Consider the following 22,852-nt stretch of genomic DNA (forward strand, 5'->3'; position numbering starts at 1 on the left):
GGCGTCACTACTGGTATCTGGAGCAGAAAAGTAAAAACTCAAATAATTGAATTGTGAAATCTGTCAGCTTGATTTTTTTTCTGGTTTCCAAGTTTCTTTTCCTGTTTGAGGGAATTTTTTTTCTTTGACAGTGATTTTTATAAAAACAGTTTATTCCTCTGGGCTGAATCTTTTCAGAAGCAACAAGAAAATTTCACTAGGAATTACATGACAGATATGGAGAATCTGTTGTCTAAATTTGTTATTTGGTGGCCGAATGGGATTTAACAGAAGAGTCAAACTTCTTTTCAGCAAGATGCTGATCTAGTTTTCCCATGCTCATGAAATTCACATATATTGTATATTCATAGAATGTACTGTGTCATTTGTAGCACACATTGGAGGCTACTGATTCTTTAATATCCTGGCACTGGGAATAGTGTGGCCATGGCTTTCTTAAAAGATTTTAAGAAGAGCGGTAAGGACAAAAATTCCTATTTCCACAAGTATACCCTGAACCCCGAGCCAGCCATGGTGGTCTAGTGGTTAAGATCAGTGTTCTCACTACCATGGCCCAAGTTTGTTTCCTGGCAAGAGAACCACACCACCTGTCTGTTGGTTGTCATACTGTGGCGGCTGCATGTTACTGTGATGCTGAAAGCTATGCCACCGGTATTTCAAACACCAGCAGGGTCACCCATGGGGACAGGTTTCAGTGGAGCTTCCAGACTAAGACAGACTAGGGAGAAGGACCTGGCCACCCACTTCTGAAATAATTGGCCATGAAAACCCTGTGAATAGCATTGGAGCATTGTCTGACATAGCCTCAGAAGATGGGAGGATGGTGTAAAAAGACTGGGTATGCTGTATACAGGGTCGCTAGAGGTCCGAATCCACTCACCAGCACTAAAAACAAACCCTGAACCTCACTTTAGTCTCTGGTACTTGTAGCTCATTTATTTCTTCAGCTCTTGTTCCCTTTCCCCCTTTCTCGTATTATGAGAATGGATTACCAAGGGATTTAAAAAAATCTTTTTTTCTTTTAAATAAGCTTAACCCTGATAATTATAAAATTTGAAAGGCAGAAGGGGAAGAAAACAAAGGCTTCATGTTCCTTCCCTCCAGAAGCAACTGCTCTTAATACTTTTCATGTATTTCCATCTGCTGGTGTATTTTGAATTCAAAGGAAAAAGAATCATATATATTAAAGCTTTTATTATGCAAATGTTTATAATAAATGCAAATATTATTTTAATATAACTATTGTAATTTTACCTAAATTCTTTCACGATGGTTTCAATCAACATGAAAAGGGTTTGAAAATGCTTATATTCATATTTTGGTCATTTATATTTTCAATCATTTGATACAATACTAACTCAGAAGAAATTTTCAAGTATAAATATTCAATGTGAACAGGTCATATAGTGCATATCTGTTATATTTGTCAACAATATTTGTTTAAGTTATGCTTAGTTTACCATTGTAATTAACAAGCTGCCAAACTATTTAAACATTGGAAATCAGTGCTATTTGAGATTCACACATCTGAGAGGAAGTCTCAGACCTTAGAAAGGACATCTTAAACACTTAATTCTTTTTTGAACAGGAATAAGGTATTCTTTTTTACCTGTATGTTAATGGTTGTGATTGAAGCCTTATTTATATCAGACATTTGGTAATAATGCTTTCTTCCATAAAGTAACATGTTATCACATTTTACTATAAAGTAAAAAAAAAATGTTATTGGATCATTTGAGAGAAAAATGCTAAGGACTCATTTCTTAAAGTGAATTAAACAATTAAAAGCCTTTTTCTAAGTAGTATTTGGTAATAGAATATCTTTCTGTTAAAGTGACATTTTGGGAAAACGCTAATTTTTAGACGCATGTCTCTGAGAGACAAAATTATTCAGCTAATTCTGGTATTTGTAGTCATATTGGGGTTTTGTTACTACTTAATTGCTAAAGGACTAATGGAAATAAAGGGGTGCTCTTCATCATTATCATCCTTTGGTGCAATCATTAATAGAATATAACACTCTTTTAAATTTTTCATGTTAAATTTTAGCTGCATTATAAATTGCAAAACTGAGGTCTAAAAATTTCAATCCAATCTAGATCAACCTAAGTGATATCTGACTTAGTTATCTTTATAATCTACCTAATTATTCATGTGTATTCGGAGAGAACTTTTAGTTCTCTATATACAGTTTTATTTTGTTGGCAAACTAGATTTTTATCGTGAAATCTTTTAGTTTCTTGAGTCATTGTTTATTATTAGAAGAGGGTATAACTTGATAACTAGGATCTCTAGGTTGGGTGACAGAAAGATATGTTGTATAAGCTGGCCAAGGCAATGTATATCTGTGATGATCATTATTAGATTTATTGAATACGAACAATTCATGATGTTTTTGTGCATTGTCTAGACAATGTCAGGCCAAGAGACTGAAATTCTAAATGAAATAAACAGTGGGAGATGAATTCACTCGAGAATTACCTATGTAATCCTTTCTAAAGATTTTTATTTATTTTATTTTTCCCCCCAAAGCCCCAGTGGATAGTTGTGTGTCGTAGCTGCACATCCTTCTAGTTGCTGTATGTGGGACTCGGCCTCAGGATGAACGGAGAAGTGGTGCCTCGATGCGCACCCGGGATCCGAACCCGGGCCACCAGCATCGCAGCGCGCGCACTTAACCACCAAGCCACAGGGCCGGCCCTATGTAATCCTTTCTAAAAGTGTCTAACCTGAATCTAGTTATAGTAAACAATCAGACAGATCCAATTTGTGGGACTTTCTACAAGATAACTGGTCTGAACACTTCAAAAATGTCAAAGTGATCTAAAAATAAAGAAGGTAGGAGGACTATTCCAGATGAAAGAGAAATGAGTGTCAAGTACAATGCCAAGCCTGGATTGGGAAAATAAAAAGCTATAGAGGACATTTTGGGGACAACTGGGGAAATTTGAATATGGAGCATAGGATATATCAATGTTAAATGTCTTGGGTGTGATGATATGGTATTATGGTATTGTGGTTATAAAGGAGAATGTTCTTATTCTTAGGCAGTACCTGATGAAATATTTAGGTTGAAATGCCATGATGTCTGCAGTTTGCTTTCAAATGGTTCAGGAAAATAATTATGTATTTGTCGAGAGAGAAAGCAAAAGTGGCAAAACGTTCACCATGGTGAATGTAGGTAAAGAGCAGTGGATGTTCATTTTACTATTTTACTTTTTTATAGGATTTCAGTTTTTCAAAATACAAAGTTGAGGAGAGAAAAAAAAGTGCAATTAAGAAATACCTCTAAGTGAAATAAGCCAGAAAGAGAAACACAAACGCTGCATGATTTTACTCATATGTGGAAGATAAACCAACACACGGAGGGATAGAACTGTTTGGTGGTTACTAGGGGCAAGGGGGGTCGGGGGTGGGCACAAGGGGTGGAGGGATGCATTTATATGGTGACTGACAATAATGTACAACAAAAATTTCACAATAAAAAAGAGGAAAAAAAATACTTCAAAACAGCTAGGCTTAGGAAAGGCTACCATCATATTTGAGAATTCAGTACTGTCTTAATGAGAGAAAGCTAAAAAGAAGAAAATGAGTTTTAAAGTATATTATAGCTGATGTGAAATGGAGGTAAGTTGTTTAGCAGAAAAGAGGTTGTTTCAGCTACCTGGTGGGGCTTGGAAAACCATGCAGAACTAAGGATGGAGAAAAAGAGTATGCTTGACTCAGGAGCAGAGAGGATGGGTAAACTAGAAGTGTCAGAGAATTGAAAGAGGTAAAATGAAGAGAGGAGGAGGAAGTAGGATAGCTGACAACTGCTAGGGCAATTGACAGTGATTCCATTAAGAGGACAGCAAGATTATTTTGATGGCTGTGTTTTAAAATACCCAAGGCTTAATCAGCTTATAAACGTAATCCACAATTATAGAAAATTCAAACATTATAAAAATAGATACTGTGGAAAGTGAGACAGTTGTTTTTATTTTATTGGAGAGATTGAAGAAGGTAGTAAATGGATGAAATAAATATTAAAAAGCACTAATAAGTAGAGAAGATAGAAAGGATTTTCTAAGTGTATTTCCCATCCCTGTTAATCACCCCACTTACCTATTTAGTCACTGGCTCAGATGACAAGCCTGGGAGTCAGGCCAAATTCTTTCCTGTCCCTTGCACTTCATATCCAGATCTACCAGATTCAGTCTGTGGACTTCTGCTTTCTACATAACCTACTTCTCCCTGTCTCACTTCTTGCTTATACTATTGCAGTAGCCTCTCACTAGAGCTATTTAATCTAGTCTCCACGCTGCCCTCATGACCTGTGGATGATGTAAAGGATCCTTCCTGTGCTTGATATCCTTCATGAGCACTACCTGCCTGTAGGATAAACTTGAACTTTGGTGATGTATAGTTCCCTTTGTGCTAAATCTCTAACCTTTTACTTTCTCCTCCTCATTTCACACTCTCATTCCCAAACCTACTCTACCACTACTTGTAATTCCCTAGAATGCCGTGTTCTTGTGTATCTTTGCATTACTTCTATGTAGAATCTTGTCCCTCAACTCTACTAGCCTCTATTTATTGATCTTTCAAGATTTAACCAAGAAGACATCTGAGAACCTTTTTCTCCTTTACTAGGAGGCTGTATAGAGTAACAGTTTTAGAACATGGGCTTCGAAGTCAGACATACCTGGATTCAAATTCTGCCTCATTTAGTAGCTGCAAGACCTTGGACAAATCACTTAACCTTGTTTTACCTCAGTTTCCCTATCTGAGGAAGAGGGATAATAAAACCTAGCTTACAGGGTAGTTTTAAGGAGTGAATAAGCTCTACAAAGTGCAGTGATGGCACACAGTAAGTGCTCAAATACATGTTTGCTGTCATCATCATCAGAACGGTTAGATGTTGCCTCCTGTATGCTCCCGTGAGCAAATCTCATTGCTATACAAATTTCTTTAAATATTTTTTTATTGTGAAATTTTTGTTGTACATTAAATATTTTTTATGTTCTTTATTCACACTAAACTTCTCTTCAAGGGCAAGAACTGCGGGTACTTTTTTTTTTTTGGCTGAGGAAGATTGGTCCTGAGCTAACATCTGTTGCCAATCTTCCTCTTTTTTTGTTTGAGGAAGATTAGCTCTGAGCCCACATCTTGTGCCAATCTTCTGTTTTCTATGTGGGTCACCACCACAGCATGGCTGATGAGCAGTGCAGATCTGCACCTGGGATCCAAACTCTTGAACCTGGGCCGCTGAAGCGGAGCGCACTGAACTTGAACCACTACACCACTGGGCTGGCCCCAAGAACTGCGTATTCTTATTGCTGAACACAGTGCCTAGCACATAAGTGCTTAGTAAATGTTTAAGTAAGTGAAAGCGTAAGAAGCTTATTTTGTGGAAGACCGTGTAGGAAGGTGCACAGGCTCTGCTAATTACTAGCTGTGTGACTTCTGTTATTTATTTTCCTTGCTTCAAGTTTGAAATGGGAGATAGCAGTACCTACCTCGGAATTTAAAGATTGCATTTCATATTGTATGTAAAGTGCTTAGCATAGCGCCCATAGTAGGTGCTTAATAAATGTTAGCTATTCTTTATTAAAGGAGTTAATCTTGAATCCTGGTGAGATCTGACAGCAGATCTATTTGACTTTAAGTGGCATATGTGAAATGAAAGTGTAAGAGTGTTGTATTTTATATTTTCCAAATTAGTTTCCTTAGCTTTTGAAAGGAGTCAAACCTAAAATATTTCGAAAGAGGAATTGTGAAAATTTCCTTTTCTTTAGTATAGATAGAATTTTGAAAATCGTGTACTCATAAATATTTGATGAATTCCTACTACAAGCAACACGTTTCTGGTTATACTTAGAAGCTTAAATGCTGTCTTGAAAAGTACTCAATATAGCGTATAATAGCCTCCCAAAAATGTCACAGAAAATTAGAGCTATGGAGCTTCCTGTGACTAATACCACCAGGAAGAGCAGATGACTAAACCGTAGACTGGTTTGAAATGTTTGCTCCCTCACTGTATAAATTGATAATCCTTTCAAGTTTAGACTTTGACTGTTGATCGGTGGCCTAAAGAGGTACGACTTATTTTGTGTGTCTGCCTAGGTACATTTTATTCTTGTGACCTAAGCCTCTGTGGAGGTTTAAAAATAAAATATGATAGTTTTAATGAATGGCCAGAGTAATAAAGGTAATTGCTGGGTTTATTCATGAAGGCAAGTTGGTTATTTTTGACTATTGTGTACTGTTTTATTGAAAACATATGATGTCACTATAAAGTTATTGTTTCTGTCCGGCTATCACTGATAGTGGTTATTATTTAATTGGTTGTAGGAGGGCCAGTTCCTAATACTTTGAAAATGAGTTCTGTGACTATCAAAGAACAGAGGGAATGATCTCAAAGAGCTGTGTCAGATCATTGCAATAAAATTACTTGTTCTAATAGGTTATGAAAGGATCTAAAAGGTACATATGACTGTCAGTAATAATATTTAATATAACCTCTTCAGCAGTGTTTAACTGGTTCATGATTGGAAAGGCAGGTGAGTAGATTAGGAAATAAGTCTGCAAAAGTAGGGCAGCCTTGCTGGCTTAAAATAGGAATGAAAGCAGGGTTATTTGTAGTGAACAGAGATAGCTATTTAGGTAAATCCTAGTGTCCCATGAGGGTAAGACCACACAATAATCTAAAAATAATAGCTTATAGTAGGCCAATAACTTTTAAGGTTTATCTTTCATGCTTACTGCAGGATTAAAGTGGTCATCACCAATGTGGCCTTTCTCGTTTATGCTAATCTGCATCAGATATTAGGTATATTTACCTGAAAATATGTATCATTTATGTAGTGGATATATATTGTAGCAGTATACTGAATTGAATTTGACTGTGAAAAGGCTGCAGAATTTCTTCAGTGTACTTTAGAAACTTAGTTTTAAAAATTTATTAAATTTTTGTTTTGATAATTATAGAGTCACAGAATGTTGCAAAGAAATGTACAGGGCTGGCCCTGTGGCTTAGCGGTTAAGTGCACGCGCTCCGCTGCTGGCGGCCCGGGTTCGGATCCCAGGGGCGCACCGAGGCACCAGTTCTCCGGCCATGCTGAGGCCGCATCCCACATACAGCAACTAGAAGGATGTGCAGCTATGACACAACTATCTACTGGAGCTTTTGGGGGAAAAAATAAATAAATAAAATTATAAAAAAAAAAAGAAACGTACAGGGAAGTCCTATATACCCTCCCCTAGGTCTGTTTCCTCCGCAGTATCATCATCCCACACAACCACAGTACTATACAAAAAACAAGAAATTGACATTGGCACAATCCATAGAGCTTATTCAAGTTTCACCAGTTATACACGGACTCGTGTGTGTGCTTGTGTGTGTCTGTGTGTGTGTGTATATCTCCATGTGATTTCACATGTGTAGCCTCACGTAACTACCGCCGCAGTCAAGATACTCAACTGTACTGTTACCACAACTCTTGTGTTACTACCCCTTTATAGCCATACTCATCCCCTTCCCCCACCAGAAACTCAGTTTTATAGTTTGGTTATTATTTTGAATCATGTGCAGACCTGGTTTGATTAGAGTTTTTGCTTCTGAGTTGGAAGTACTGTAAAAGAATTTTTATTGAAATACAAGTAATCTAGCAGCAACTGACTCATGGTAAAAAGCTAGGTTAACATGTGTTAGCAATTTGGGAGCACTGAAAGCTTTCTTGGATGAATGTGTATAGGCTTAGAATGATGATTCTCAACTCTGGTTACCAACCAGAATCACCTGTGGAGCTTAAAAAAGTACGAAGAAAACGTGGGTACCTGGCCACGTTCCAGATAAATCTGGAAAGCAATGTTGAGTATAAAAATGCAATTTGCAAAAGGATACACAGTATACCATTTATGTAAAAATTTAAAATATACTATATTGTGCATAGATATATTTGTAACAAAATTATATACATGTGGGAAGGAAACACAACTACTTAAAGGTACTAATTACCTCTGGGGAGGAAGGAATAGGATGAAGGCTGTCTTCAACTATATCTGTGACATTTTAGTTCTTAAAAAGTATTTGAAACAAATGGCTAACGATATTTTAGGTAGGTACATGGATGTTTGTAGTATTTGTGTTATTTCCTATACCATTTTATATAAAATTACTTTTTGAAATATTTCATTTAAAATATCCATACATACAGTATATTACATATGTGTCTGGAATTTTCTCTTTTTTCCCTTTTAGTATACCTTTTATTTATTGTATTTTGGTGCCAAGAGTGGAGTGCTGCTATAACAGATACCTAAAAATGTGGAAGTGGCTTTGGAACTTCCAGAAGACCCAGCTCTACTCTCAGCTTTCTGATGCTCTTTCTTGATTTCTGTAGCCATCACTGATATCACCTTTATAATCTTCCATACTTAAGTCTATATCATACAATGTATTGCTTAACTGTTCTGTGTTATGTCTTGTTTTATGTGAATTATTTTGTCTTCTTAAATAGAACATAAAGTTCTTCAAGGTAGAGTCCATTGTTAAAAGTGTATAATCTAGGGGCCAGCCCAGTGGCGCAAGCGGTTAAGTGCGCACGTTCCGCTGCGGCGGCCTGGGGTTCGCCGGTTCGGATCCCGGGTGCGCACCGACGCACCGCTTGTTAAGCCATGCTGTGGCGGCGTCCCATATAAAATAGAGGAAGATGGGCATGGATGTTAGCCCAGGGCCAGTCTTCCTCAGCAAAAAAGAGGAGGATTGGCATTGGATGTTAGCTCAGGGCTGGTCCTCCTCACACACACACACACACAAAAAAAGTGTATAATCTACTCATTACCTACACAGTGTGAGCATATAGTAGGTGCCAGAAAAATATTGAATTATTTAACTTAGAATATAATTACTTCCCTAGTATTTTTGAATTTATCTCAAAGAATCCTTCTAGCTCTTTGTCTTCTATAGATTTCAGAACTTTCAAGTTTTAACAAATATCACTATTGTCCAGGATTCTAGGAAGGTTAGCTGTAGAAACTTAGATCTATTCAGTTATTGAATGTTTTGTTTTTCAGTTAGTAACATACAACTTTTCAGCCTTTAAAAGGATGACACTGGACAATTAGATTTGAATTGTAAACCTCCCCAACTGGTGTTATTGGAAATGAAGCTGGAATGTCAGTTTCATCAAGGAATAGGAGGAGTTGGTGATTGTACACACTGTCTTTCCTAGCTCTTAATATTAGGAAAAGAGAAAAGTAGTTCTGAGTGTGGTCAATGAATTTCTTCAAAGTTTGCTGCTTTTACATCAAAGGTCAGCAACGGTAATTAGAATGATAAAAGGATAAAATGCTTTATTATTATGAAGAACAGTGCAATTTTAGCATGTAGCATTGTATGTTTCACATATTGCAGTTTTAATGATTTTGCGAGTTTGTGTGAGAATTACAGTGGATTCAAGATGACCACTAATAATCACTTCACTGTCACTCACTTTATTTTGTGTTTTTGTGTGTGTGTGAAAGAGACTGTTATAGCTAGTCTATCTAGAATTGTGTAAAATACTTTTGTTTCCATGGGAGTATATCTTGTATAGGAATGTTATTTGTTGTGTGTTGTGCCTACATAGTTCTCATTTGGACTTAAACTTTAGTGGCCTCTCAGATTATTTTCATTCTAAGCCATTTTATATTACTTTGATTTGTGTATTAAGAAGAAGTATTAGAGGGCTGGCCCCATGGCTTAGCGGTTAAGTGCGCACGCTCTGCTACTGGTGGCCCGGGTTCGGATCCCGGGCGCGCACCGACGCACCGCTTCTCCGGCCATGCTGAGGCCGCGTCCCACATACAGCAACTAGAAGGATGTGCAACTATGACATACAACTATCTACTGGGGCTTTAGGGGAAAAAAAGGAGGAGGATTGGCAATCGATGTTAGCTCAGAGCCGGTCTTCCTCAGCAAAAGGAGGATTAGCACGGATGTTAGCTCAGGGCTGATATTCCTCACACACACAAAAAAAGAAAAAGTATTAGAGATTATTTAGTAAAGCGGTATAGCAAGAGAGGATGAGAGCTTAGTCTCTGGAGTCACCTGACCTGGGATCAAACACCAGTTCCTCCAGTTACTAGTTGTGAGATCTTAGACGAATTTTCTAACTTCCCTAAACCTTGGTTTCCACATCTGTCAAATGGGGATAATAATACTTCATAGAGTGTTATTAGGTTAAATGAGGCAATATATATGTAAATCCCTTAGCATAATGCCTGTTATGTAGTTAGAACACAACCAGTAAACATTATGATCACTATTATTATTGCAGCTCCAGTTAAGAAAATTGAAATCTAAAACCTATATTGAAAAGCATTTTGTGGATACTGTAGTTTTGACAATTTACTACAACATAAATAATTTAGGGTCAGAGATTTTAACTAACTTGTGTAAGCAAATTGAATATATTAATAAAAAGACTAGAGCTGGCCTGGTGGTGCAGCGGTTAAGTTCACGTGCTCTGCTTCAGCAGGCTGGGGTACGCTGATTTGGATCCTGGGCGCGCACCTACTCATTGTTCATCAAGCCGTGCTGAGGTGTTCCCACATAGAAGGACCTACAACTAAGATATATAACTATGTATTGGGGCTTTGAGGAGAAAAAAGAAAAAGAGGAAGGTTGGCAACAGATGTCAGCTCAGGGCCAATCTTCCTCAAAAAAAAAAAAAGACGATGAAGAAGACCCTAAAATATATATAAAAAAATATATAACAACACATCATTACCAAGTAGAGTTTATCCCAGGAGTGCAAGGTTGGTTTAACATTTGAAAATCAATCCATATAACCCACCATATTAACAAAATAAAGGAGAAAACTCGTGGTTACTTCAATAAATTTAGAAAAAGCATTTGACAAAAATTTTACACCCATTTATGATTTAAACAGACAAACAAACCTCTCAGAAAACTAGAAATGGGGGAAACTTCCTCAACTGATGATCATCTATGAAAAACGTACAGCTAATGTTATACTCAATGGTAAAATATTTTTTTTTTTTTTAAGATTTTATTTTATTTATTTTCCCCCTCAAAGCTGCAGTAGATAGTTGTATGTCATAGCTGCACATCCTTCTAGTTGCTGCATGTGGGACTCGGCCTCAGGATGGACGGAGAAGTGGTGCCTCGGTGCGCACCCGGGATCCGAACCCGGGCCACCAGCATCAGAGCGCGCGCACTTAACCACCAAGCCACGGGGCCGACCCAAATGGTAAAATATTGAATGCTTTTCCCCTAAGATTAGGAATAAGGCAAAGATGGCCTTTCTTGCCACTTCTGTTCAGCATTGTAGCTAATAGCCCTAGCCATTGAAAAAAGGCAAGAAATAGAACTTGTGTCACTAATGACAGGGATACATTTTGAGAAGTATGTCGTTAGGTGATTTCCTCATTGTGCGAACTTCATGAAGTGTACTTACACAAACATAGATGGCACAGCCTACTACATACCTAGGCTATATGGTACTAATCTTATGGGACCACAGTCATACATGCAGTCAATCATTGACCAAAACATCATTATGCAGGGCATGACTGTAAAATGCTTACAGATTGGAAAGGAAGAAGTAAAACTGTCTCTATTTGCAAATTACAAGATTGTTTATACAGAAAATCTTAAGGAATCTGCAAAATAACCGCTAGTAATTGAATTTAGCAAGGTCAGAGGATACAAAGTGAATATATAAAAATCAATTGTATTTTTATATACTATCAGCAAACAATTGGGAAATGAAATTTTTAAACATTTCACTTAGAACATCACCAAAAAACATAAAATACTTAAGAATAAATTTGACAAAAATGTGTAAAATCTCTTCACCACAGGACATTGCTGAGAAAATTTTAAGACCTAAATATAAGGAGAGTTATATCATGTTCATGGATCAGACAATACAATATTGTTAAGATGTCAATTGCTCAAACTGATTTGTAGTTACAATGCAGTCTCAAACAAAATTCCAATAGGATTTTTTAATAGAAATTGGTAAGTTGATTCTAAAATTTATATGGCAATGAAAAAAGGCCGAGAATAAAAAAATTTTCAAAAGGAAGAACAAAATTGAAGGACTCACACTACCTGATTTCAGGACTTACTGTAAAGCTATAATCAAGACAGTGTGGGGCCGGCCTGGTGGCTTAGCGGTTAAGTGCGCACGCTCTGCTACTGGTGACCCAGGTTCGGATCCCGGGCTTGCACCGATGCACCAATTCTCCGGCCATGCTGAGGCCGCGTCCCACATACAGCAACTAGAAGGATGTGCAACTATGACATACAACTATCTACTGGGGCTTTGGGGAAGAAAAAAAGGAGGAGGATTGGCAATAGATGTTAGCTCAGAGCTGGTCTTCCTCAGCAAAAAGAGGAGGATTAGCACAGATGTTAGCTCAGGGCTGATCGCCCTCACAGTAAAAAAAAAAAAAAAAAAGAGTGTGGTACTGGTGAGAGGAAAGACGTATGGATCAAGGGAATGGAAGAGTCCAGAAATAGACCCACACATAAATGGTCAATTGATTTTTGACAAAGCATTTCAGCAATGAAAAGAAAGGCTTGACAACAAATTGGTGTTGGAACAACTGGATATCCATATGGAAAAAAATGAAATCCGATACCCTACACAAAAATTAATAATGGATCGTAGACCTAAATGTAAAAGTTAGAAATGGTTCTATTTTTATAAACTTCTAAAATAAAAAAATAGGAGAAATCCTTGTGCCGTTGGGGTAGACAAAGTTTTCTTAGGTCACCAAAAGCATACACCGTAAAACCTGATAATTGGGCTTCATCAAAATTAAAATCTTTTGTTTTTCTGAATATGTTTTGTTAAGAAAAGGAAAAGGCAAGCCACAGACTGAGAGAAAGAAAATATTCGCACTACATGTGTCTTATAAAGGATTTGTATCACGAATATATAAAAAACTTAAAATTCACTAAGAAGAAGACAATCAGCAGAATTTAAAAATGGACAAAAGATTTGAACAGGCAAGTCAGATAAAAATATACAAATGATCTTTAGCATTTAAGAAGTTATTCAACATTATTAACTATTGGGGAAATGTGAATTATAACCACAATGAAATACCACTACACACTCATTAGACTGGCTGAAATTAAAAAATTACCAAGGTTTTACAAGGGTATGGAGTGACTGGAACTCTCATACACTGCTGGTGGAAATATAAAGTTGCATAACTACTGGGAAAATTATTTGGCAGTTTCTTAACATGTTAATTATACACCTTTCATACCACCCTGGCATTCCACCCCTGGGTATCTACCAAAAGAAGTGCAAACATAAGATTTATACACAAATGTTTATAGCAGCTTTAATTATAATAGCCAAAAGCGGGAAAAATAGTCAACAGCTAAATGAATAACCATAATATGATGTATCCTCACGATGGAGTACTACTCAGCAATAAAAAGATACAAACTACTGATGTATGCAACAACATGGATGAACCACAAAATCATTATGCTTAGTGACAAAAGCCTGACACAAAAGACTGTCTACTGGCCAGTTCCATTTATGTAAAACTAGAAAGTGCAAATTTGTCTGTAGTGACAGAAAACAGATCAGTGGTTGCCAGGTCCTGGGGGCAGAGGAGAGAATCTTTTTGGGGATAATGGAAATGTTCTGTATCTTGATTGTGGTTGTGGTTTGACAAATACGTATGTGTGTCAAACTCATCTAATTGTACACTTTAGTGGATGTAGTTTATTGTACCTAAATAAGCCTCAATGAAGCTTATGTTAAAGAAGGTATGGAATCTGTACCCTAAAATTAATACAGGATTTAGTGCGAATGACTTACTTTGGCTAAAACAAGATTGCAGATTGATAGGCTACTGCAAAATTGAATAGAAAGCCTGAAAAAAGGAAATAAACAGACTCACTGTGAACTAGGGATTAGTAGTTTGCTTTAGAAGGATAAAATTTACTTTGAAATATCGCCTGGAGTTAAAATGCCTCCTTTTAAAAGTGTGCTTTGGGGAAAAAATATTTGCACTTTATGGCTAGCTTAAGTATGTGGGTATATCTTTAGTCGTCTTTTATACTTACGGAACTGCAAATCAGGGGCCAGCCCCGTGGTATAGCTGTTAAGTGCGCGAGCTCCACTGCTGGCGGCCTGGGTTCAGATCCCGGGTGCGCACTGACGCACCTCTTGTCAGGCCATGCTATGGCGGCGTCCCACATAAAGGGGAGGAAGATAGGCACAGATGTTAGCCCAGGGCCAGTCTTCCTCAGCAAAAAGAGGAGGATTGGCATGGATGTTAGCTCAGGGCTGATCTTCCTCACACACACACAAAAAAACTGCAAATCACACATAAAGACAACAAGAAAGATGAGCAAAGAATATGATGTTTTTAGATAATTTATAAGTGGATGAATTCAAATGGCCAATAAACATATGAGCTTATAGATGTATGAACAGATGTATTGTTGCCACATTACTCATAGTAGCAAAAAAAAAAATCATAAACAAGAATAACTTCAATGTTTAATAATAGCAGATAAGTTAGGTGAATTATATTATCTCTATGATGCAGATCCTGAAATTTATATTGTAGAATAATTGTTGGTGTGAGAAAATTTTAGTAGTGTAATACAAAATTCAAAAACAGATCACAAGGTTGTCTGTATAGTATAACTGATTATAAAATAATATATTTAAATATTAAAAATATTAAGATATACACCAAAATTTTAATGCTGGTTACCTTTGGCTAATGTCATTCTGAGAGATTGTTTTTGTTTTTGTGGTATTTTTTGGTTTTTGTGCTCTTTAGTTTTGAAAAATTCTTTTTCGTTGAGTGTATAGTATCTTTGCTTTAGAGAAATCTTTACAGAAAGAGTAGTTTGAAGATTAGCAGGTTGCTGGGGCTGGCCCAGTGGCGTAGTGGTTAAGTGTGTGCGCTCCGCTGCGGCGGCCTGGGGTTTGCGGGTTCGGATCCCATGCGCGCACCAACGCACCGCTTGTCAAGCTGTGCTGTGGCGGCATCCCATATAAAGTGGAGGAGGATGGGCACGGGTGTTAGCCCAGGGCCAGTCTTCCTCAGCAAAAAGAGGAACATTGGCATCAGATGTTAGCTTAGGGCTAGTCTTCCTCACAAAAAAAAAAGAAAAAAAAAGAGATTAGCAGGTTGATAATTGATACTACATGGGTATTCATTATGCTGTTCTTTCTATTTTTGTAAATTTTATGTTTGAGAATTTCAAAAAAGTGTTAAAATAGCTAGGAAACCTTCACTTTATTTGCAGCACTGTATGAGCCATATTTATCAAGCATAGCTCCATTTATGAGGTTATTTAATGACAGGGTAAAGGGTCTTTAAATTTGATTTTAATAAACACATAGTATAATAAAAATTTGTTCACATTAGGTATAAAACTAATTATCACTGCTAACTGCTGGCTGATTTAGATTTAGTTTCCAAACGGGAAGAGATTTTGAATTTTGATAAAAGGATCTGTTGATGATGTGTTGATGATCTATTAGTGGTCTATAATCTTTCTAGCCTTGTAGAGATAGGTAGTGAATTTCCCTTTCTGCTGACATCCAGCAATACTCTGATTCCTGGGTGAGTTGCAGCTGGATTGGATATTGGTAGTATTACTGTTGATTGATTCATTTATAATAGAGTTGTATACATTTCTAAGTTATAATTTTATTTATTTTTTGAATAAGTAATACAGTAACATGGTATAAAATTTTTAAAGGGATGTAGCAAAAAGTTTTCTTCCTATCCCTAACCCTGGGCCACCTGTTCCCTGTCTTGGAGATGTTAAAGCCCACCACCAAAGACCACCAGGAACGCATCAAGAGTCAAAAATAAGTTACATTTATTTAGCTTGCTGCAGCAAGGAATAGCATACACTAGAATAACTGTGGGACATCTCAGAAGGAGGGAGTTAGGCAGATATACAGGGTTTTAGGAGCTGAGGTTAGTCATAGAGTGATTTTAGGATGGAAGTTAGTAGTCTGGGCAGGGATTGACTAGAATATGTATTTTAGGTGAGTTGCTAGAACAGTCACTGGTTTTTTTTTTTTTTTTTTTAAAGATTTTATTTATTTTATTTTTTCCCCCCAAAGCCCCAGTGGATAGTTGTATGTCGTAGCTGCACATCCTTCTAGTTGCTGTATGCGGGACTCCGCCTCAGGATGAACGGAGAAGTGGTGCCTCGATGCGCACCCGGGATCCGAACCCGGGCCACCAGCATCGCAGCGCGCGCACTTAACCACCAAGCCACAGGGCCGGCCCAAGTCACTGGTTTTATCTTTAGTACATGTGAGTCCCTGAGGAGTTACTGTTGGATCAGTTTGTACTACAGGAACATAATGAGCTGATGTTATGAAAGGTTTGAGCTTAGATAGTCTTGGGTGCACATTGTGGTTTGGTTTGGTTCAGTTTACCTGTTTTGCAGCTCACAGTGTTTTCCTGAGCATTTGTGAGCAGATTGTGGTTTCTGTTTCAATTCTCAGTCTCTGCTTCTGATCATTTATTTACTAAGCTGCAGGATTGACTATTTAGGGGAAGTCGTCAATCAAGATCTGTAGCATTGTTAGATAGGCTGTGAATGTTTATCAAGCTTTTGATGGTAGTAATTTTGACCTCTAAAAGCAGCGGGCCATTTTGTTCTTTTTCTTAGGTGATCATTTGTTGAATCATCTGGCATGATAATGGCTGACTGCAGCATTTAAGACCTTGGAGATCACACACATGGCATCTGCAACAGACAAAACCTCAAACAAGAATTATTATTAAAGTTTGAAATAATGTCCCTTATACGTATCCCATATGTTTTCAGATCTTCCTTTGGTGACCAAGTAATTTTTTCCCCTTTAATTTGGATATAGATTATTCACCTTTGCCAGTGTCTGAAGAATTAGTCCTATATTTGGTGATTGTCAAAGATAAAGGTTTTGGTAGTACAAAGAATAAAGGACAGGGTGTTTATTGACAGTGTAGAATCTTGAACCTGCAGAGAGAGAAGAAAATAGCCAAGAGAATAAAGGGCAAAATCATGCCAAGTGCATGGTAATCAGTGGCTTCTGGCTTCTGGGAGATTGTGTTCTGATGATCTTGGATGTAAACAGTCTATTCACAGTGTCTTCTGCCTTTGGACCAAAACAGTTCTGGAAATCCTGACTCAGCCACAATGTCTTTCCATAGCAATGATGTCAGCAATACACATAGTTTATTCTCTGTAGCATCAATAGTTATGAGTTCATGATACATACCTTTACAGAAGTTCTTTTGCTATATCTCCACGAGATTCAATTCCTCATCTTTAGATTATAGCTGGGAAGTTTAGGTGAATGTAAGGAAGAAGCAGAAACCATTTGTGGATGTTGAGTGTACAGGCTTTAGTTAATTTATTATATTAACCAGCATTATTAGAATGGAAAAGAGTGGAATCTTCTATTAAAGTAAGGTACATAATTGGTTTTATAAGGAGTTAGTCACTGATTATCCTGAAAGTAAGAACATGTCATGAACAGAGAGGACATTGACAAATCTCCAGGCCTTTGATCTATCCTATAAAATGTATTATGAATTTCACCAAAACAAGCCTATTTAAACCTAGAGATAAAATCTTTCTGTAGATAGCTATTGTGTCGGTCTTTGTATATGATTGTATGTTTCTTTTAACATGAAAGATACACAAACATTGAAGCATATTACTTTTAACACACTTTATTTATACATGATTAACTTAGAAAGGCTGAACTTCTCTTTTTGTCAGTTTTTTCTTTTAACCCAATTTTAATAAAGCAAAGAGCTCTCACAATGGTTTTGAGTTAATTAAAAGTTGGAGAATGCAAAACAAAGCTAATAATTTCTATAATCCTTTAAAAACATTTTTAATAAGGTGAAAGCCCAAATTTTTGGGTTACCTCATGGTCATTTAGTATAAACCCAAAGATATTGTAGATGTGAGAAACCTCGTAACAGTTTTATTAGTCTGTGTTTGGAGAAGAACAAAATCAAAGAGAATTGTCATGTGACAATCCATGACTATCTAAAGGTAAGAAATAGTTACAGGCAATATCTTTTTTTTTTTTTAAAGATTTTATTTATTTATTTTTTCCCCCCAAAGCCCCAGTAGATAGTTGTGTGTCATAGCTGCACATCCTTCTAGTTGCTGTATGTGGGACGCGGCCTCAGCATGGCCGGAGAAGCAGCGCGTCGGTGCGAGCCCGGGATCCGAACCCGGGTCACCAGCAGTGGAGCGCGCTCACTTAACCACCAAGCCACGGGGCCGGCCCCGGCAATATCTTTTAAAACATAGCAATCAGCGACAGTGATTATTAGGAATGTTAACTTTATTCCAAAAGTAAGGAACTCAAGAAAAAAAAAAAGATTTGTGAGGATGTCAAAAAGCATAGAGAGTTAACAAAATATTTTGATGATTTAAGGAATGTCTTATCTGGGCACAGAATAACTTTGCTTTCTTGGGGCCAGCCTCATGGCTGAGTGGTTCAAGTTCTGCACTCTGCTTTGGCAGCCCTGGTTCACCGGCTCAGATCCCAGGTGCCGACCTACTGCTCTTGTCAGCCGTGCTGTGGAGGCATCCCACATACAAAAAATAGAGAAGGATTGGCACAGATGTTAGCTCAGGGCTAATCTTCCTCAAGCAAAAAAAAAGAGGAGGATTGGCAATGGATGTTAGCTCAGGGTAAATCTTCCTCACCAAAAAAAAAAAAGAATAACTTTGCTCTTTTTACGGAAAGAAAATCAGATTCTGGTTTTACTCTGTTTATTATTCATGAAAGAATTTGCATTATAAGGATTTATAAGCCTTTTTTTAAATTTTTTTTTTATTTTTTCCCCCCAAAGCCCCAGTAGATAGTTGCACGCCACAGCTGCACATCCTTCTAGTTGCTGTATGTGGGACACGGCCTCAGCATGGCAGGAGAAGCAGTGTGTCGGTGCGCACCCGGGATCCGAACCCGGGCCGCCAGCAGCCAGGCACGCGCACTTAACCGCTAAGCCACGGGGCCGGCCCAGCCTTTTTTTTTTTAATAATTTTATTTATTTATTTTTTTGTCCCCCCAAAGCCCCAGTAGATAGTTGTATGTCATAGCTGCACATCCTTCTAGTTGCTGTATGTGGGATGCGGCCTCAGCATGGCCGGAGAAGTGGTGCCCCGGTGCGCGCCCGGGATCTGAACCAGGGCCGCCAGCAGCGGAGCGCGCACACTTAACCGCCAAGCCATGGGGCCGTCCCTATAAGCCTTTATCCCTCATGATAAACCTGAAAAAAAAATTGACCAATTTTGTCAAAAATTTTAACATATTTTATTTCTCTCTTCAGATTCATTTTTTTGTAACTATTATAAACCCAGAGAAATAAAGTGTACTTATTCTTGGACCTTCTACCATTATGGTATACTGTTGAATTTGTCCTTCACTATTTTCTTTCACATCTTGGCACAACCAGTAATTTCTTTTTCCAGCTTTATTGAGATATAATGTATAAACACTGTGTAAGTTTAAGTGGTACAATGTGTTGATTTGATACACTTATATATTACAAATGATTACCACCATATAACAATATATTAACAGCATATAATTACCATTTCTTTTTTGTGGTGAGACAGACATTTCTTATTTTAAGACAAAATTATTCTCTTTATTCCTAGATAAGCAAAAACACATCTGATACTATTCATTCACATTCCCCTGTCTTCACACACATTCTTTTACATTCCTTCAAAATCAATATAACTGAACGACATTGTTACAGCTAAAGGTTGAGTGAGAATGAAATTCTGAGAGTGTTAGAAATTCCTATCATCTGAGTAATCTTATAACTTCCAGAGAGTTACAAATTATAAGGGCTTTTCATTTTTTCTTAAGGATTAATTAATTTCTAAATTCTTTTTAGGGTGATGCTGATTAGCCTTTTCCAGGTTTTGCAGCCTTTAGGTATATCAAAATTTGGACTGATTGATAGAGATCAGGGAGGCTTACAAAAGCCTGATTTCTGCCTTTCTCCTTTTTATCCTGGAGTTTGGGAAGTCTTGCTGGGAGACAGTTTTAGAATTTGAATTGCATTTGGAAGCCTCCTCGTATTAAAGAGCATTGGATATTTAAAATTCTGTTTCCTTGTTTGTTTTAAGGCGCCTCTCAACTAACAATCTTGTTCATGTTAAAAGTTCCCCAAGAGGCCATTTGTAATGCATATTTTTTCTTTGGTCAAGTTATGCGGTTTGTTGAGTTATAATCATAGTCTGAAAACATGGAGGAAGCAGGTAGAGAAGCACAGAGGAGACGCAGATTCAGACTGAGAAAACTCCATGTGACCTGCAGCGATTAGTAAGGATGGCACTTTTGCAACCACATGTCTCCAGGAGACATGAAGTCACACCAAAGATCAACTGTCATCACTTGGGGGTCGATCAGAACCTCACCTCCAGGCAGACATAACTAAGCAAAACACTTCTCAGGATTATAAGGACTAAGGAAAGTCCTTAGGAAGCTTTAGAAAAAGTGACTCAAAGCAAAGTTTGTCTAAAGATTTTAGTTTGATGAGACCTTATGAACTTGTCAGCCTTTGGGGCTGGCTGGAAGATAGACTTATGAGGCCCATGTCTGTCCTCTGCCTGTGGACTTCCTCTTATAGATGAATGACACTCAAGATACTGAACAAGCAGACAGATGATAAGAATGCCTGTTAATTAGGTAGAAGCCAAATTTCACTCACAAACAGTACAATCTGATGAGACTTAAAGTCAAAGGACCCAAATACCACTTTGACCCTGAAGTGCTCAACAAAATTGTTGAAGCTCAGATACCTCACTGTCACGGGCAGGGTGGCCTTGAGCAGGTGGATATCGAGTGGTCTTATATGTGCACACTATTACAACATCGTGGATCTTCCCAGAAACGAGGTCAGCTGAATCTTAGTGTAAATGCCAGTTGTTAAATTGTAGGACACCCAAAAACCACCTACCAAAGACGATCAAGGATTTATTTGTAGTTAAAGAAAAGAAGTTAGGTTTATTTAACTTGTGGCAACAAGCAGAGAGAACTGGAGGAACTAGGGATCCTCTCAAAAGAGGAAGCAGTTAAGAAAGGCTACTCTTTGGATACTGCTGTTAGATTTGGGACTGTTGTTGCATTTTAGGGCAGAAGTTTGTAATCTGGGCAAGGATTAGTTAGAAGGTGTAAACTAGATGAGTTGCTAGAACTCACGAAGTTCTAGTGTTAGGTAAGATCTAGTGTCTGTGCAGAGGTAGTTAAATTAGTTTGCCTGAGGCCTTACCTTAGAACGTATAGATCCGAGGGATCTGGTGTTAAAGAGAGTTGGAGTTTAGATAGTCTGTGATGCATGTTGTGGTTTGGTTTGGTTCAGTTTATCTGTTTTGTGAGTCATAGTACAGTTATAAGTTGTGGCTTCTGTTTCGATTCTAAGAGGCAGCTGGTGTTTAGTTTCTTGTGTATATGAAAGTGTACTTGTAATTGTTGAAAGGCCTTAGAAAAAAACTTTGACTTCAAGAATTCTGTATTAGTTTTCTACCATGAATTTAGCAGCTTGAAACAACAACCATTTTTTAGCTCACATTTCTGTGGTTCAGAAGTCCAATCGTGGCATGGACTTCTCTGCTCAGGGCCTCGAAGGCTGTAGTCAAAGTGCCCACCAGGCTGAGTTTTCATGTGGAGGCTCTGGGGAAGAATCTGCTTTTAAGATTGTTCACGTTGTTGCAGTTCCTTGTGGTGATAGGAATGAGGTCCCTATTTTTTGCTGTATCAACCGGGGGCTACTCTAAGCTCCTAGAGGCTGCCTACATTCCTAGCTACATCGCCCCCTCTATCTTCAAGCCAGCAATGGAGAACTTGCACATCAAATGCCTCTCATGCTTCAGATCTCTGAGCTCCTACATATCTAGCCTCTAGATCCAGATTTAAAGGTCTCATGTGATTAGGTCAGGCCCACCTGGATAATCTCTCTATTTTAAGGTCAACTGATTTGGAACCTTAATTATATTTGCAGACTTCCTTCATAATAATACCTAGATTATAGTTTGATGGAATAACTGGGAGAACGTATGTGTATACTGTTGGTCAGGAATCATGAGAGGCCTATCTACTGCCTACCACAATGTCTTTTTAATGTTTTGAAGCATAAGCCACAGAATTTCCTCTGTGCCATTTTAGTAACTCTTGGTTGTTTATAGGTGTAACTTAAATTTGAGGTTGAATTTTTGAATGTTACTGGTAAGAGTCATTTTGAGATACAGCTCTGCTGATCTGAGAAAAATTTTATTTATTTGTGTATAAAACTGATTAACATAGGGAAAGTTATTGCCAATGAGATTGCCTTTTTTTTGCTCTTGGCATCTGTTACTTTTCTTTGAATAGTTTCTTAAAAACTTGGAAAAATTGGAATGTAGGGCAAAGCAAATAGAAAAAAATAAAACCATCTGTAGTCCAAACGCTCTTGCTTATACTTTCATCATTTTCTTCCAATTTTTATTGTTCACTTAAAAGAATATCATCATGATTGTGTAGTGTACAAAATAATTATGTAAACTGACTTTTTAAATATATATATGTATATTTCCTGATTATAAGAGTAATACACGGTCATTGGAGAAAGTTAAAAAATAGGCAAGTAGGAAGAACAAAATAATTTAGAATCTTGTTACCTAGCACTAATACTTCAGTATATTTCCTTATTGCTTTTTCTAATACATTATGTAGTCACAGTTTAGATCATATTGTATGGATTTATTTTTAAGTAGAGTTAACACTGGAACACTTGTAGATTTTAAATAAGAGGCATTTGACATATTACTTATCACCTCGTAGTTTTT

General features: G+C 37.4%; 1 protein-coding gene across 2 annotated transcripts in view; it reads left to right on the plus strand.

Annotated features, from left to right (window-relative positions):
• The window catches only part of PPP3CC (protein phosphatase 3 catalytic subunit gamma), a 100,327-nt gene that overhangs the window by 3,439 nt on the left and 74,036 nt on the right, over positions 1-22,852 (plus strand). The gene's annotated exons all lie outside the window — the stretch shown is intronic.

Source organism: Ceratotherium simum, chromosome 12 (assembly GCF_057802395.1).
Source record: "Ceratotherium simum simum isolate JZ-2026a chromosome 12, ASM5780239v1, whole genome shotgun sequence".
Lineage (NCBI taxonomy): Eukaryota > Metazoa > Chordata > Mammalia > Perissodactyla > Rhinocerotidae > Ceratotherium > Ceratotherium simum.